The sequence below is a fragment of the Canis lupus genome, chromosome 35, assembly GCF_011100685.1.
Source record: "Canis lupus familiaris isolate Mischka breed German Shepherd chromosome 35, alternate assembly UU_Cfam_GSD_1.0, whole genome shotgun sequence".
Lineage (NCBI taxonomy): Eukaryota > Metazoa > Chordata > Mammalia > Carnivora > Canidae > Canis > Canis lupus.
In genome coordinates, this window is record NC_049256.1 from 1,948,632 (window position 1) to 1,965,529 (window position 16,898).

The 16,898-nt window shown below is 43.7% G+C and overlaps 1 pseudogene; it reads left to right on the top strand.

Annotated features, from left to right (window-relative positions):
- Window positions 1–7,038: 7,038 nt before the first annotated feature.
- On the top strand, window positions 7,039–7,676 carry LOC100684184 (annotated as a pseudogene).
- The last annotated feature ends 9,222 nt before the right edge of the window (window positions 7,677–16,898 follow it).

Below are 16,898 nucleotides of genomic sequence, written 5' to 3' on the forward strand. Positions count from 1 at the left end.
TTTGTGAACCTCCATACTGTTTTCCACTATGTCTGTAGCAATTTATATTCCCACCAATAGTGAACAAACCTTTGCCAGCATTTGTTATGCCTTGCCTTTTTTTTTTAAGATTTTTATTTATTCATGAGAGATGAGAGAGAGAGAGAGAGAGAGAGAGAGAGAGAGAGAGGCAGAGACCCAGGCAGAGGGACAAGCAGGCTCCATGCAGGGAACCCAACGTGGGACTCGATCCCAGGACCCCGGGGTCACACCCTGAGCTGAAGGCGGCGCTAAACCGCTGAGCCACCCGGGCTGCCCTGTCTTGTCTTCTTGAGGATACTCATGCTATCATGTGAGGTGATGCCCTATTGTCATTTTGATTTTCATTTCCCTGATGATCAGTGATATTAAGCATCTTCTTATATATCTGTTGGCCATCTGTATGTCTTCTTTGGGAAAATGTCTAGTTCTCATTTCCATTTTTTATTCATATTTTTATGCTAGTTACATTTTGTATATTATATATTTTATAATCAGATATACGAGTCACAAAAGTTTTCTCTCATTGCCTTTTCATTTTGTTGGTAGTTTCCTTTCCTGTGGACGCTTTTTCAGTTTGATGTACTTCTACTTGTTCGTTTTTCCTTTTGTTGCCTTTGCTTTTTGTGTCAAATTAAAAAGTATTATTGCCAAAACCGATGTTAAAGATCTTATCCCAAATGTTTTCTTCTAGAGATTTTATGATTTTAGTCTTGCCTTCATTCTTCTTAAATTTTTTTTTCATTCTTTAACATATTTTGAGTTTATTTTCATGGATGGTGTAAAATAGGGATCCAGTTTCATTCCTTTGCATACAGCTATCCAATTTTCCCAACATCACTATTGAACAGACTGGTTTTTGTCACTAAAATATTCTTGGCTCCTTTATCATAAATTAACTGGCCTTATATGTATAAGATTATTTCTGGGGTCTCTATTCTGTTCCCTTGATTTATATGTCTGTTTTTATGCCAATGCCATACTGTACTGATTACTATAGCTTTGAATTATAGTTTGAAATCAAGAAGGATGAACCTCCAGCTTTGTTCTTTTTCAAGATTACCTTAGCTATTCAAGATCTCTTAGAGTTCCATACAAATTTAAGGTTGTTTGTTCTACTTATGCAAAAAATTCCATTGAAATTTTGTAGAAATTGCATTATATCTATAGATTTATTTGAGTAATATAGACATTTTAACAATATTAATTCTTCCAATCCATAAGCATAGTAAATCTTTCCAGTTATTTGTGTCTTCTTCAATTTCTTTTATTAATGTTTTATAGTTTTCAGTATATAGAACTCTCTCCTTCTTAGTGAAATTTATTTATAGGTATTTTATTCTTTTTGATGCAACTATAGGTGGACTTATTTTGTAATTTCTATTTCTGATAGCTCACAGTTAGTACAGAAATGCAACTTTACTTAATTTATTCTAAGAGTTTTTTGGTTAAATCTTTAGGATTTTCTGTGTATAATATCATGTCATCTGCAAATAGATACCATTTTACTTCTTCCTTTTTAATATGGATGTATTTTTTTTTTGTCCTTCCTCCCTTTCTTCCTTCCTTCTTTCCTTCCTTTCTCTTTCCCTGATTGCTCTGGCTAGAACATCTAGTACTATGTTGAATAAAAGTGTGGAAACAGGTATCCTTGTCTTGTTCTTTCTCTTCGAGGAAAAGCTTTTGGGTTTTTTCCATGGGTGGCCCAGCAGTTTAGCGCCTACCTTCTTCCCCGGGCGTGGTCCTGGAGTCTCCAGATCAAGTCCCACATCGGGCTCCCTGCATGGAGCCTGCTTCTCCCTCTGCCTGTGTCTCTGCTTCTCTCTCTCTCTCTCTCTCTGTGTCATGAATAAATAAATAAAATTAAAAAAATAAATGTGATGTTAACCACAGTTTTCTCATATATAGCCTTTATTACGTAGAGGTGCTATGCTTTGTAATCGTTGAAGGGTACTCTGTGCTGGGGATCAGCCTACAGTGTAAACTTAAGGTCTTCTCAGGTCTTTTCTGAAGCTGCATCTTTCTCTGGGCATGTGGGGTAACTTTCTAAATTCTCCCATTTAAGCAGTTTCTTTTGAATGTCCTAAGCCTTAAATGTCAGACAAGCCTTTCTCTGAAAGCTGAAAAACTTCAAATAGACTCCAGAGTTCCAAATATTTTTATCATACAGATCTGCCAACAAAATTGCTGTCTAGGTGGAGAGGTGAATTCCTGGAGCTTCCTACTATATCATCTTTCCTAATGTCTCCGTACACTGAATTTTAGAGGAACTCATCATCAAGAGTATTCTTTGAGTTAGCATATTACCTTTATTCCTCATTAAATGAGATGTATAAAGTGGTAATATCAATTTAATTTAGTGACTATACTTCAATGTCATTTTGAAAAACTTTTGCTACTACACTGTGTTGGCCATTATTATCACACAATAAAATCATTACACAGCCATCTAGTCAGATTTTAATTTTTACATGTCCTTCATCCATATTTATTTTGTAAATGTAACAGGTATCTCTTGGTTAAAGAGCCATCTCATAACTACCATTTCTCTAAGAACAGCCCCCCAACACAGATAGGCTCCCAGGGTTAGGACTTGTCTGCATAAATGTCCCTGACCTCGGAGCCATAGTTAATCAACCCAGGGTGGGCATGTGACCTAACCTGGGCCAAACTGTTCCCTCCAGGGATTTAAAATCTGGAAGTAAGAATCCAGAGGTGAGGAGTTGTTGGAAGAAAATCACATTACTGCAGTATCCAGGAAAGAGGCTTCTCAAGTTCCTGCTGATAAAATCCTTGGAGACATACTGGGTATTTCTCTCCTGATTCTTAGTTGCTTTCTTTTTCCTTTAATTCTGTAGCTAATGCATTTTCCACTGTCTACCCAAGAACCTTCCTTTGTTCTTCTTTGCTTAAAAGCCCCAGATATTTCCCACGATGGTTTCATAAGATGACTTTCCAGACTTTTCAGACAATACAGTTTATCTTTGTCAGATACTCTATTTTTTGTCCTTCCTTGCAAAAAGAAAAAAATGTGGCCATACAATCCAGCTCTAACCAAGGATGCATAGAGAAGTTTGGAGGAGGGATCCTGGAATGGCTCTCCCTCCTCCTTCTGCTTCAAATAGACATAGAGCCTGGAACTGCAGCAGCAGTTAAGAAAATTAAAATATGTTAAGAAAAAAAGAAAAAATGGCAATATTTTTTAAAATGTAAATCTCCATTATTTCATTGCTATTTTATAAAACAATGATATTTTCTTATTTATCTAGTAAACTGCAGACTTGTTAAGTTCAGTTACTAGTTCTAGCAGTTTTTTTGTGTATTCTTTATGTAGGTGATCATGTCATCTACAAATGGAAACAGTTGTATTTCTTCCTTTTCCATGTCCATTCTTTCTCCCCTACCCTTCCCGGGTGCCTTGTCTAGGGTCTCTAGTATCATGCTGAGCAGAAACAGTGGCGTGAACATACTGTTCTTGCTCCTGACCATAAAGGGACAGCATTTAGTTTTTCACCATTAGGTATGATGTTAACAGCAGATTGGGGTTTGTTTGTTTTAATAGAAATGCCCTTTCTCAGGTTGAGGAAGTTCCCTTGTATTCCCAGTTTGCTGAGAGTTTTATCAGGAATGGATGCTGGATGGTGTCAAACGTTTGTTTCTTTCTTTTTTCTGGATTCATCCTAATTGTCATTTTTCTTGTTAGTATATTGGTATGTTCAGTTACATTGTTTGATTTTACAATATTGAACCAACATTGCATTCATGGAGTAAATCTCACTTGGTCATATTCTATTTTTATATATCAGTAGATTTGATTTGCTAACATTTTATCCAGGATTTTCACACCTATATTCCTGATAAAATTGGCCTGTGGTTTTCTTTTCTTGTATCGTCTTTGTCTGGTTATGATGCCAGGGCAATACTGGCTTCACAGAATGTGGATGTGCATAAAAATCATATAAATATTTTGAGACTATTTTTGGTTACTGTGTGTTACCTCCCTTGACTAGAATTTAAATTATTCTAGGATAACCGTTGTGTTTTCTGGATTTTCAAGTCAAAGCTCTAGTTCCATTGGGGAGAAGGGTCTGAGTGGGACTCATGATTTTCCTGAGCGACATTACCCTCTCCTCCATGTCTGTGCCACCATAGGAGGCTTTCTCTGATCTCCTGCCTTTCCTAGCTTCTAATCTCACCAGTGAGAATCTGGTGAAAGTCTGTGGGGAAGAGCCTCTGAGTGGGTACAAGTTCTCATATGATCTGGATGCCTCTCACACTAGCTCATACCAGTTTCCTACCATTTGTCAAAAAATATTTACCTCTTACTTACTTCTGTGGTACGTGCATCTTTTCCTGTCGTGTTCTACCATTGACTGGGCAAGTGCTTGTATCCTGTTCATCCACTAGAAGGCCTGCCTTTCTTTGAGTTTGGGGTGGTTTAGTTAACCTAAGACCTCAGGTCTCTAATGGGTTCAAGAAAAGTTATATAGTTTATCTAGCTTTTACCTGTGTGAGTGGGAACAATACTCCTTGTTTTCTACATAGTTAAAACTCCTCACCTTTGTGCTATCTTAAATCTTAATTGAAGTCTCAGTTAATAAATAATTAAATAGAACTTTAAATGTGTGCATTGAAACCTTTTCTAACTGGCCTTACAAAATGGATAGGTTTTTCTATTGTAATAAAGAAAATGCAGAGTACCTTGTTTTTATTATTATACGATATATATTAGGGACATTATTTGACCACTAGTGTAGTCACACAGTTTTCACAAGGGAATTTTAGAAGGCTTGAGAGCCATTTTTCAATGAGGTTTTCTCTCTTTTATACTACCGGAGGCTGAAAGTCCAAGACCAAGGTGTCAGCAGGTTTGGTTCTTTGTGAAGTCTCTACCCTTGGCTTGTCAATGGCCACCTTCTCCCTGTGTCCTTTCAAGGTCTTCTGTGTGTCTGTGCCCTGATCTTCTCTTCTTTTATTTATTTTATTTTTTAAGGATTTTATTTATTTATTCATGAGAGACACAGAGAGAGAGAGAGAGAGAGAGAGAGAGGCAGAGACACAGGCAGAGGGAGAAGCAGGCTACATGCAGGGAGCCCGGTGTGGGACTTGATCCCAGGACTCCAGGATCACACCCTGGGTCGAAAGTGGCGCTAAACCGCTGAGCCACCTGGGCTGTCCTCCTCTCTTCTTTTAAGGACAGCACTTAGATTAGGGCCTCCCAATGACCTTATTTTACCTTAATTACCTCTGTAAAGACTCAATTTCCAAATATAGTCACATTCCGAGGGACTGAAGATTAGGGTATCAAAATATAAATTTCGGAAATTACAATTCAGCTCATAGCACTCCTCAACCACAGCTCCAGTCAGGTGGCCCACTGCCATGGCTCCAACTTCTAGTAGGCTCTAATCAATAATAATCTTCCTCTCCCTGATTCAGACCTAGGGATGACAACAGCTTCCCACTGAACTAGTCTCCTGCTACCTCAGCCATTATCGGGTTCTGTTAACCTTGACACACATTTCATTAAGAAATTCTTCATTGCAGTTACCTGAACAATCTGATTGTTCAACCTGATTGGATTCTATTTCCTGCTGAGATGGTGTTCTAGCACCTTTTCTGCGGATCCCCTTATCAATTTCCTTCTCCTGCTTCCAATGTGCCTGTACATTGTATGGCAACTGTCTGACTCCTTGTCCACGTGCCCTATGGAACTGCAAATTCCTTGGGGGTAAACTCCAAGCCTTTTCACTTTTGTATATTTAGGGCTAGCCTGGTATCTGGTGTATAGAAGGTGCTAAATACTTGTTGTACAATTAGTTATTGGCTAATGACTCACTTCCTTTCACCCCCCACCACTCTCTTTCCAGTATTATATTTATAGAACCCTAATACATCATCTCTAGGCTATAGAAACAACTTTCTAGTGGATGTCACTGTTCTACCTTCAGTACTAATGATAGGTTCATCTTCCTAATAAATGATTCTCAGAGAGATGTAGCATTCAAGGCATTCTCACTCAAACTTTATCTACTTTTAATTTCTCATTCTCCTACTATGCCCGTAACCATCACCCACTTTCTAGCTGCCAGTCTTTGTGCTACTGCTCACATGCTTCCCTCCATGGGAAGCAGCTGGTACCTCTTTATTTTCAGCTGGAATCTCATCAAGCCTTTGAGGGGTGGATGTTCACAATATCACTATATCATGAGTATTATAAAAATTACAAAAGCAGCTTGGAGTTGAAGCAGGGCTTAAAGTCCTGAAGGCTTTTAGTTGTGCCATGGGTTAACCTAGTTTTTAGGTAGTGGGAAGGTGAGAGAATCAGAGGACAGGCCTGGGTAATGAGAGGGGAACCCGAAAAAAAAAAAAAAAAGAAAAAAAAAGCGAGGGGAACCTGGAATAGCAAATAATTTCTGCTGTTACGTATCAGTATGGCCCAAGGAAAATCAGTTAATGTTTTGATGCCTTAGTTGCCAAATGCCTTAGACTAGAATCTGATGGCATTCAAAGGCCCTTTGAGTTCTACTATTTGATTTTCTTTAATATATGCCAAATATGATTTTCTGATTTAGCTCACTACCAACCATCTATCTTTTGATGCCAGGTTTTCCTCAAAAACTGTAAAAGATATCCGATCAGAAGGCTAAATATTTCCCAAGCTCATATAGAATTAGGCTGCTTTTCTTTATTCGCAAATTCTCTGAAGTTCAAATTCTTCCCTTGAAGTTGTACCTGTGAGAATCTGATAAAGGGCAGGGGGAGAATGTGGGAAAGGTGAGAGGTGAGAAGTACCAAATTCAGTTTTGACTGCTAAGCAAGAGCACCTTCTTGCACTGCCTTTATTATATCTAGACATAAGGCACATGCATCACTCCCTATGTTGTCACACATTTGGAAATGATATTTTATGAACCAAGAGTTTCAGAATGTGGTGTTAAGACAGGCCAATGCTATATTCCTGGCTCTAAATAACCAAAATAATTGTGCTTAAAACACATGAATGGTTCCCCGCACAAAATGCCTGGTGAAGCCACAGAAACCATCCCTGCTACAGAGCAGGAGTTGCCCCAGCTCCAGGCTGAGACAGGGTCTGGAACAGAATCTGACGGTGATGAATCAGTATGAGAGCTTGAGGAACAGGATTCCACACCCGCAACCACACAACAAGCCCAGCTGGCAGCAGCAGCTGGAATCAGTGAAGAACCAGTCGCTAAAGCCGGAGTGAAAAGAAGGCACGAAAGGCTATGTCCAAACTGGGTATTTGTCAGGTTACGGGGGTTACGAGAGTCACTGTCCGGAAATCTAAGAATATCCTGTTTGTCATCACAAAACCAGATGTGTACAAGAGCCCAGCTTCAGATACCTACGTAGCTTTTGGGGAAGCCAAGATTAAGGACTTCTCTCAGCAAGCTCAACTGGCAGCTGCTGAGAAATTCAAAGTTCAAGGTGGAGCTGTCTCAAACATCCAAGAAAACACACAGACTCCAACTGGACAGGAGGAGAGTGAAGAGGAAGAGGTTGATGAAACGGGTGTAGAGGTTAAGGGCATAGAACTGGTCACGTCACAAGCAAATGTGTCAAGAGCAAAGGCAGTCGGAGCCCTGACGGACGACAGTGATGATAGTGTGAATGCTATTATGGAGTTAGCAATGTAGCTGTATGAAAACGAGGACTTTTTTCGGTGTTTCAAAAGAATAACTGCAGCTTGGTTTAAAATTTATACTGTTTCTATCATTGATAAAGAGATAGCTTCTTGTTGGATGAAAAAAAAACACGCATGAGTGTATACGTTTATCAAGACCTTGCATGCCAGAAATGAGGAAAGAAGAGCCAATTCAGGCAGTTCCATGAGTGCCTTTCTCTAAGCTCTCAAAGAAAATTTTACAAAGTATAACATGTTACATGGAAATTATTTACATATGAGATCTTTCCCAAAGACTTAATAAATAAATGTAAGTGAAGTACAGGGCAGTTTTGTTTCTGTTTTTGTGTCCCCAGCTCCTGGCACAATATGCCTAGAACACAGGCTTTCAGTGAATGTTGGTTGAATAAACAAATAAGCTGCCTTGATGCTTGGAGGTGAGAGATGTGCACAAGGACATTGAAGACCACGTAGCCTGGAAAACAGTAGTGGACTAAGGGACACTAGGCAGCGAGGGGGTTTAAGAAGTGGAAGCAGACGATTCCTTTCCGATAAAGCTTCTAGGAAAATATTCAAATGGGCCCTAATACAGCTTTTGGTTTGTTTTGGGAAAGATCAAAATGTATTTTTCTCCAGGGAGAAATACTGACATTGGCTTCTCTTTAGCCAATATTTCCCTCCAGAACGTATTCGTTGCCCATTATGACCCTTCAGGGGCGGCCAGTGCTGGCTTCGTATGCGGCGGTCGGGGCACAGCTGACCACTGCCTGGCCCTGCCCAGCGAGGAAGGCAGCCGCTCCTTTTCAATGTAAAACACATAGAACCATTTTATTTTTATTTATTTATTTTTTTTAAAATTTTTATTTATTTATGATAGTCACAGAGAGAGAGAGAGAGAGGCAGAGACACAGGCAGAGGGAGAAGCAGGCTCCATGCACCGGGAGCCCGATGTGGGATTCGATCCCGGGTCTCCAGGATCGCGCCCTGGGCCAAAGGCAGGCGCCAAACCGCTGTGCCACCCAGGGATCCCACATAGAACCATTTTAAAATAAAGAAGAAGATGCTTGAATGATAATTATTTGTTCTCATTTAAAATGAGGACATTTTAAAATATTTCCCCAAAATACATCATAGCTGTGTGGTAACTGGCTGTCCTGGGTTGATCCTGGTTTCAGTCTTAAAACCAGGAGAATCCTGGGAAAACCGGGACAAGTTGGTCACCCTAAATGATATAGATGCTTTATACCTACTTAGAGAACCAGACTGTTCCCTCTTTTTATATATTTCTAAATATCTCAGAAATAAATTCTGCAAAGTTAAAAAGAACAGAAAGTGACTGATGCAAATAAAAACCATATATCTCTTTAGGAAACAGGTGAAGAGCGCTAAGGGATTATTATCTTAACTCCATGAAACCATTAGACTTAATAACCAGAAGTGAGCATGGTCTGTTTCAAAGTAGTTCCGCAAACACTTGACTAGACATTTCACTCCTGCAGTCCTAACACAGAATCAACGCTTATACTGATTCTAAAGTCCTAGATTTGCTATTACTCAAGAAAAGAAAAACCCACAAACATACTTTTATACCAAGAAGAAGCTTCATACCAATGGTTTGAATAAAATTTTCACAATGCAGAGGGCTTCTTGCCCCATTTGCGTGGTAGTTACAACTGCAATAAAAATAGTGACATTTTAATTTATTTTATTTTTAAATATTTATTTATTTAAATATTTTTTGAACATTTTATTTTATTTTTAAATATTTATTTATTCATGAGAGACACACAGAGAGAGGCAGAGACCCAGGCAGCGGGAGAAGCAGGCTCCATGCAGGGAGCCCGACGTGGGACTCGATCCTGAGACCCCAGGATCACGCCCTGGGCCGAAGGCAGATGCTCAACCGCTGAGCCACCCAGGGGTCCCAAAATAGTGACATTTTTAAAAGCAAAAGTTCATTTTAAATTGTACATATCTTAGAAAGCGTTGCAGTGAGGATGCATTGAAAATATTCAGATATCACACTACCTTATATACCAGTTATCTATCTTTCTACCCATCTACTGTACTTGCCCGCTTGCTGCTGTCCACAAACTTTGACAAGCAGGAGGAGGAATTGCCATTTAAAAGTTTTTTTTTTTTTTTGTAAATTCGTTTTTTTATTGGTGTTCAATTTGCCGTTTAAAAGTTAAAGAGTTTTCTATCTGTAGAGGAGAGAGATTCCATATCACTTTCAAGACAAACTATGCTTTTGATGGGGAAAAAGCACCATCACGGACCCTTTAATTACAAGAGGGGTCAAATAAGCACTCCTTTGCATTCTGGGGCAGAATAGAGGGGAAACTGGTGTCATTATAAAGCCAAATATAAATGTTTTTAGATTGGGACACTGTTCTAGTCTGTACAGTATGCGAGTCGTGTATCAGTGAAGCAGGGAAAGCTTCGCCTTAGACTCTCTTGCCCTTTTTTAGGGGTTACTGGATATATGAGAGGTCAGAGAGCAATGTACACGAACTTCCTTTGAACTGAGTGTGCCCCAGACTGCAACAACTTGAATTTCTCTGCAGCCGTTGTTCTTGCAGTAGTCATTTGCACAGACCTGAAGTCGAAGCCCTGCATAGACAAGGCCACAGGCGTGAAAGAGATGGTACAAAGCGCAAGTCAACCGGTGCTCGAAGGGTGCTGGAATTTGAATAATAAGATGCAGCTGTAGATGAGATCTTCTTGGTGGGGGATGGAGGGCTTCGAGTTTAGGGGGCAAAGGGCAAGGTAGTCTCCTGCAGAATAAGTTCTGAGTGAGAAAAGACAAGCACCTTGGTGTGGATAAGAAAGAAGATGATCCTGGTCTGTAGTCTAGCCCGGCAGCTCTTTATGTACGATGATTTTCGTAGAATCCACAGGGTTTTCATGCTGAATGACGAATCAAAATAATGATAAGTATTAAACGTAAAACCCAACAGAGTGTTAAATAATGACACCGTTATGTCATATGAAATGGACTTCCCCTCTCACAATAAATGAAATTTCTCTTGGGACATTCCATTCTCTGAGGAAACCCCCTCCTCTCTGCAGCCCCCTACCCAGACTTTTTTAAGTATCTCCAGACCTAGTTCAATTTCTGTTTCACACACGAGGGTGAAAATAAGTAAAACTAACCAAGAAGTGAACAAAGCTCTTCACTAGAGAAAACCCTGGAAGTAACATTTATCTGATGGGTGTTCTGCTGCTCTTGCCCCGTCAGTCCTCGGAGCCGGGGCTTCCCTTGCCATCTTCCTTTATGTCTTCACTCCTAGGCAGCCCCAGGCCCCTGCGGGCATATGAAGAAGCGGAAGTGTGCATTTAAGAGGGTGGCTGGCCATGCAGGTGTCATAGATGCAAACAGATGCAATTCCCTGACCAGAGACACTTAGGGAGCACCCTACTCCCCACTAGACTTAAGGCCATGTGGTTACTTTGAATAGGATATTATGAAAATTTAGAGGCCATCAACGTAGTACTACATAGGAAGTAACTGGTGAGGGCTCCTGGGTGTATGTCTTCGTGCCCAGGCGAGATGGGGTAAGAAAGCAAGACCCAAGCTATACCTTATACCAGTACTGCCAGGCAAATTAAAAAGGTGATTATTCTTTGAATCTAAAAAGATATAAAAGACTCCTAACTCTGGGAAACGAACTAGGGTTGGTAGAGGGGGAGGTGGGCGGGGGGGTGGGGGTGACTGGGTGACAGGCACTGAGGGGGGCATTTGACGGGATGAGCACTGGGTGTTATTCTATATGTTGACAAATTGAACACCAATAAAAAATAAATTTATAAAAAAATAAAAAGAGATTGGTTGACATTTTAGTAGCTTTGGGCTGGGATCATCAACCTTGTAAAGTTGTTTTTTTGTTTTAAGTCATGTAAAGTTTTAAAGAATCTGATTGCTGTCTCAAGTAGCCCCTTCTTGGCAGAGATAGGGAAGTACATAGGTCAAAGCAAACCATTCTAGGCGAGGAAAACAACCATAGCCAACCTGCAAAATGGATGTTCATAAACTGGGAATGGTTTCTTGTTTTGTTTTGTTTGTTTTTTGTTTTAAAGATTTTATTTAGTCATGGGAGACACACATACACACACAGAGGTAGAGACCCAGGCAGAGGGAGAAGCAGGGCCCCGATACAGGACTCGATCCCAGGACCCCGGAGTCACGACCTGAGCCGAAGGCAGATGCTCCACCACTGAGCCACCCAAGGGTCCCCGGGAATGGCTTCTTAACCAAAGGTCAAAGAAGGACAGGATATCAAGGGCAGAACTACAGACAGTACTGGGCTCTGCCAACTACAGCTGTGGCCACAACTCAAATGGCGGAGTTGAGAGTCCAGCAATGCAAGAAAGCACTGCGTGCGAGGACTCCTCTCTCTCTGTCTCTCTGTCTCTCTCTCTCTCTCTCTGTGTGTGTGTGATACCAGTGTGCACTGCATCACTTTCAAAAACATAGGACAATAGGGCTGGGGCCATCCCTAGAGCGAAGAGCCACGCCACGAGGAAACTGCTCTACAGAAGGAAAAGCAGGTCGATGAGGTGATGACAGGGCATCTAGCATATAAAAGAATGAAGTATTGGTGAACCTCACATCTGGACAAATGCAACAACCTCCCGGCTGTTTTCTCTCTTTAATCAATAAACATCAGAAAGTTTTCTCACATATCAGAGACTATTACAGATACTGGGTATAAAGAGTGATGACCACTGGCCCTGCCCTCGGAAAGCTTACGGTCGTGGAAGCCAAGGAGGCTCACAGTACACATGTGTCCGAGTTACGACCCATATGCTGGCAAGAGTGTCACCTTCTACCTGATTTTTAGGACCGAGGGCTCTTTCTTCCCCCTTTGCCTGATGGCCCGCCCCGTAAACTGTTCCATCACCCCGTTCCTCCACCACTGGCCTTGCTTCCGCCGACCGTCCCAGGAGCTCCACACGCAGCGACTCCCAACTCGCCAGCGGGCATCTCTCTGCTCACCTCCTCCCGGATTCCCGGAGCTCACCTTCCTGCTCTGCTTACCCACCCGCATACCTGTTCCTCTTACCCTTCTTCCTTGGCCTCACCAGATGCCTGTGTTCTGAGATTTGAGCTTTCCAAACCTCTTAAGGGGAAGGAGGACACCGAGTTCAGTAAGAGAAGACTGCTTGGAGGGAACCGGTGGTCTGTCAAAGGTTGAAGTCACCGAGGAGCCTATTCTCATAGTCAGGCTTCTCTGCACAGCCCCAGCTAACTGGGGACCCTCTTTCTGGACCGTTCTGGAGAACCAAAAAAAAAAAAATGTTTTGTGCTTTTGCTTTGGTGGTTCTAGACTCCGTTTTTCTTCTTCTTTCCACAATTCATTAGCTTTCTTTTACTTTCAGTCACACTTTACTCATATTAGCTCTTCATTTTAACTTCTTGCTCTTTGTTTCTTATCTGACAGCATGGCCTAAGAATCCTGCAGAGGACTAACATTATCTATTACTATAAATTTACCGTGTTACAAAGGAAGAGAAAGAGATTTCATTCATCCCTAAAAGATCTCATCCCTGTGGCCCCATCATTCAGATGATAATGGCAGGGAATGTGTTTTGCTTTCCAAGCACTGGGATACTTCTGGTTGTCATGACACTGAGGGGGTGCTATTGACCAGAGATACTCCTAAATATCCTGTAATGCACAGGACACCCCCACAAGCAGAAATAAATATCCAACCCCAAATATCAGCAGTGCTGAGGCTGAGAAACTCTAATTATGGTATGTTCTAAAGGCCAAGGAAGATTAGATAACTCCTTTTCACTTGGGCAGAGGTTGATCTCAATTCTCTGAAATTATAAGTAACACCCCTAATAATCTGGCTGACGTTAGTGGTTGGGCTTCTGCTTGTGTGCATTCACATCCTACTGCCTTAAAGTTCAGTTATTGCTCACTGAATACATCATTAGCTGGTTACCCTTCACCACGTGTGCGTGGACTCAGCTTGTTAACAGACTACTCCTCACTAGGCACACGTGAAGGCTCTACTTATTTGGAATCCTTACCAAAATTTACAGTGTTGGTCGTGCTGAGAGACATGAAAATGGAAGGAGAGAAAGGGGAAGTAAAAATCTTACATGGAATGAAATTCCACTTGGCTTATGAGGACTTAAAAATTTTATGAGTGAGAGAGAATGCAAATGAATAGTTTCTACTTTAGGTGTGGAGCTTGCCAGCTTCTTCCAGGAGTCTCCTTCCTTCCCCTCTCTCTATAATCAGGAGGTATTGAGAATAAAAGAAGGAAGACAGGAAGGCATTTGGAAATGGGCAGTTCACCTGCTCAGCTTGAGAACTGAACCTGAAAATCTCTGAGGTGTTGCTATGAAAATGAAAAGAAAGAAAAAAACAGGACATGTTGCCCAAATTGGATCAGACTTTCCCTTTTCCTTTTCTTTAGTCATAGACTTGCAAGATATGACAAATCGTTAACTGTGATGATAAAGAGAGATAGGATTAGGCTCTAGAACAGGACGGGGGACGCGTAGGGAGATAGTTTCTTCTGGAGAAACCATCCACAAAATAAATTTCTAAAACCTAACTCATCTGACTTTGGATTTTAATGCTCTTCTCTTTTCTCATTTAATCAAAGATAAAAACTTGAGGATTTGAAATGAGTTCTGGGCATGTGGATCTTGAGGGCCAGACTGAATGAAAGTCAGAGTACCCATTTTGGCTGTTAGGAGAGAACCATCACAGGTTATGGGCTTAGGAGAGGTCATAAGAATGAATAAGAGAATGGAAATGTTCCAAATGGATTACAGAAGAAAAAATGGGTAGGGATCTGTCATTTATGGGAAAGTACCAACTTATGAACTGGTTATGTTCTAGAAAGTTCATCTGACTACTGGAAACAACCACAGCACACACGAGTAAAGTGGAGGGATAAAGTAGTTCATTGATTGCTGGATAGGATCTTCAAAAATCCACAGTTCAATGCTCTCATTTTAAGGAGGTAAAAACTGGTTCAGAACAGTTGATCATCTTGGCCAAGATCACTATGAGGTTTAGGAACAAAGGTTGGTCCTGGGATTCCCCAGGCAGTCTACTAACTAGGCTGTGTTAGCTGTAAGCAGGAAGGCAGGAGGAATAGCGATGGTGAGGAGCAGAAGGAGAGGAGATGTGCTGTCTAGGTGCCTGGAAGGTGACACAGAGAAGAGGAAGTGAAGGTGGATAGAGAACAGATACTCCAGCGGCAAGGAGACGGGGTTGGATTCTATCCAAATGACGGGAGACAGTCTGGGTGCACACTGAGTGGAGGCTTCCTGCATGTGGGGTTCTGGCCCCTGCTACTGACCAGAAGAAGATATATGGAGTCCAAGGAAAGAAATGACTCAGATGGAATCTGGAAGCTCTTCACAAAATGTCAGCATTCGGGATCCCTGGGTGGCTCAGCAGTTTGGTGCCTGCCTTCGGCCCAGGGCGTGATCCTGGAGGCCTGGGATTGAGTCCCACATCGGGCTCCCTGCATGGAGCCTGCTTCTCCTCTGTCTGTGTCTCTGCCTCTCTCTCTGTCTCCCATGAATAAATAAATAAAATCTTAAAAAAAAAAAAAAAACTAAAATGTCAGCATCCTTCAGAATGCTCTTTTCTCAGTCCTCTAAAATTCATTCATTTATTCAACAAATTTACCCGGAACCCCCATGTCATGCCAGGTACTGTCCCAGACTACGTGACTGTAGTAAGGAATGAGGCAGAGGAGGGCCTTTTCACTAGAAGGCCGTTTTCTAGGAAGACTTATAAAATGTAAGCAAACCAATATGATAATGTCCAATTAGATTAAACACTATGAAGAAAATAACACAGGGTGATATGACAGGGACCCAAGAATCGACTTTAGTAGGTTGGGTGTCAGGACAATCTTTGAAGAGGCGGCATCTGGGCTGAGACCTCAAAGACAAGAACCAGCTTTGCAAAGGGCTGGTCCGGGTGGAGGGCGCGGCCCACGCAGAGGCCTGGGGCAGCCCGGCAGGTCGGGAAGCAGGTGTGGCTGCACCCAGGGCGCCAGAAGGAGCCGCGGGCACGAGGCCATTAGGGGTGAGCGCAGCCGTCGCCGTGGGTGCACGTGTTCACTTAGCATTTTCCTTTCTTTTTTTTTTTAAAAAGCTTTTATTTATTTATTCATGAGAGACACACACACACACACACACACACACAGAGAGAGAGAGAGAGAGAGGCAGAGGGAGAAGCAGGCTCCATGCAGGGAGCCCGACGCGGGACTCGATCCCAAAACCCCGGGGTCACGCCCTGGGCCAAAGGCAGGTCCTCACCCGCTGAGCCCCCCGGGCGTCCCACTTAGCGTTTCCTAAGTTCCTACTATGCGTGGAGCAAAGCAAGCAGGGACAGCCGAGAAGGCCCTGCCTCCCGAACCCCATCCCCGGGAAGGAGCCGCATCCCGGGGCCGCTCCCTGTCCAGGTGGGCAGGTGGGCACCTGCCGCACGTCCAGGCACCCGCTGTGGGGTCTGGGAGCGGGCCGTCTGCGCCCCCAGGGCAGGGCGGTCAGGTCACCCCGGAGATGAGTCACTGAGCCCACCTCTCCCCACCGCGGGAGCCCTTTCGGTCTCCGTGGGTGGGGCAGGGCCCCAGGAATCCCCCAAGCCCGGCCTAAATCCGTCGCGCTCAGGAAACCCAAGCCGGGGCTGCGGGGGGGGGAGCCGAGGACCAGGCTCTCACCAGCACCTGATTCACCCGGGCCGGCGGGGCGGGGGGGCGACTACTGGGAACGGGCCCCGAGGCGCCCCGGGGGAAAGGTCTAAGGGAGTTTCGGTGACCTCGATCCCGGGGGAGCGGCCGGGGACGGGCTGCGGCGCGGAGGCCCCGCCCCGGCCCCGCCCCGGCCCCGCCCCCTGCCCGCTCCCTGCCCGGCTCCCGCCCGCAGGCCCCGCCCCGGCCCCGCCCCGGGCACGCCCCCTCCCCTGCTCCCGCGGCTCGCGCTGCGCGTGCGCCTTGGGCTCCGGCCCGGCCGCCGAGCCTCCGTGGGCCGCGGGGACCGGCACGTCCCCGCCGCGGGCCGGGGAGGGGAGCTGGGGCGCGCGGGGCGTGCCCTGGCGGAGCGAGCCGGCTTCCCGGCAGGGGACCCGCCAGTTCCTCCGCGCCGCGCGGCCGGGAAGTCAGGGGCGGGCGAGCGGGAAGCCCTACGGGCCGGGCCGGCTGCCCGGGGCGCCCGGACGGGGACGGCGGCGGTGGCCGTCCCAGGGGAG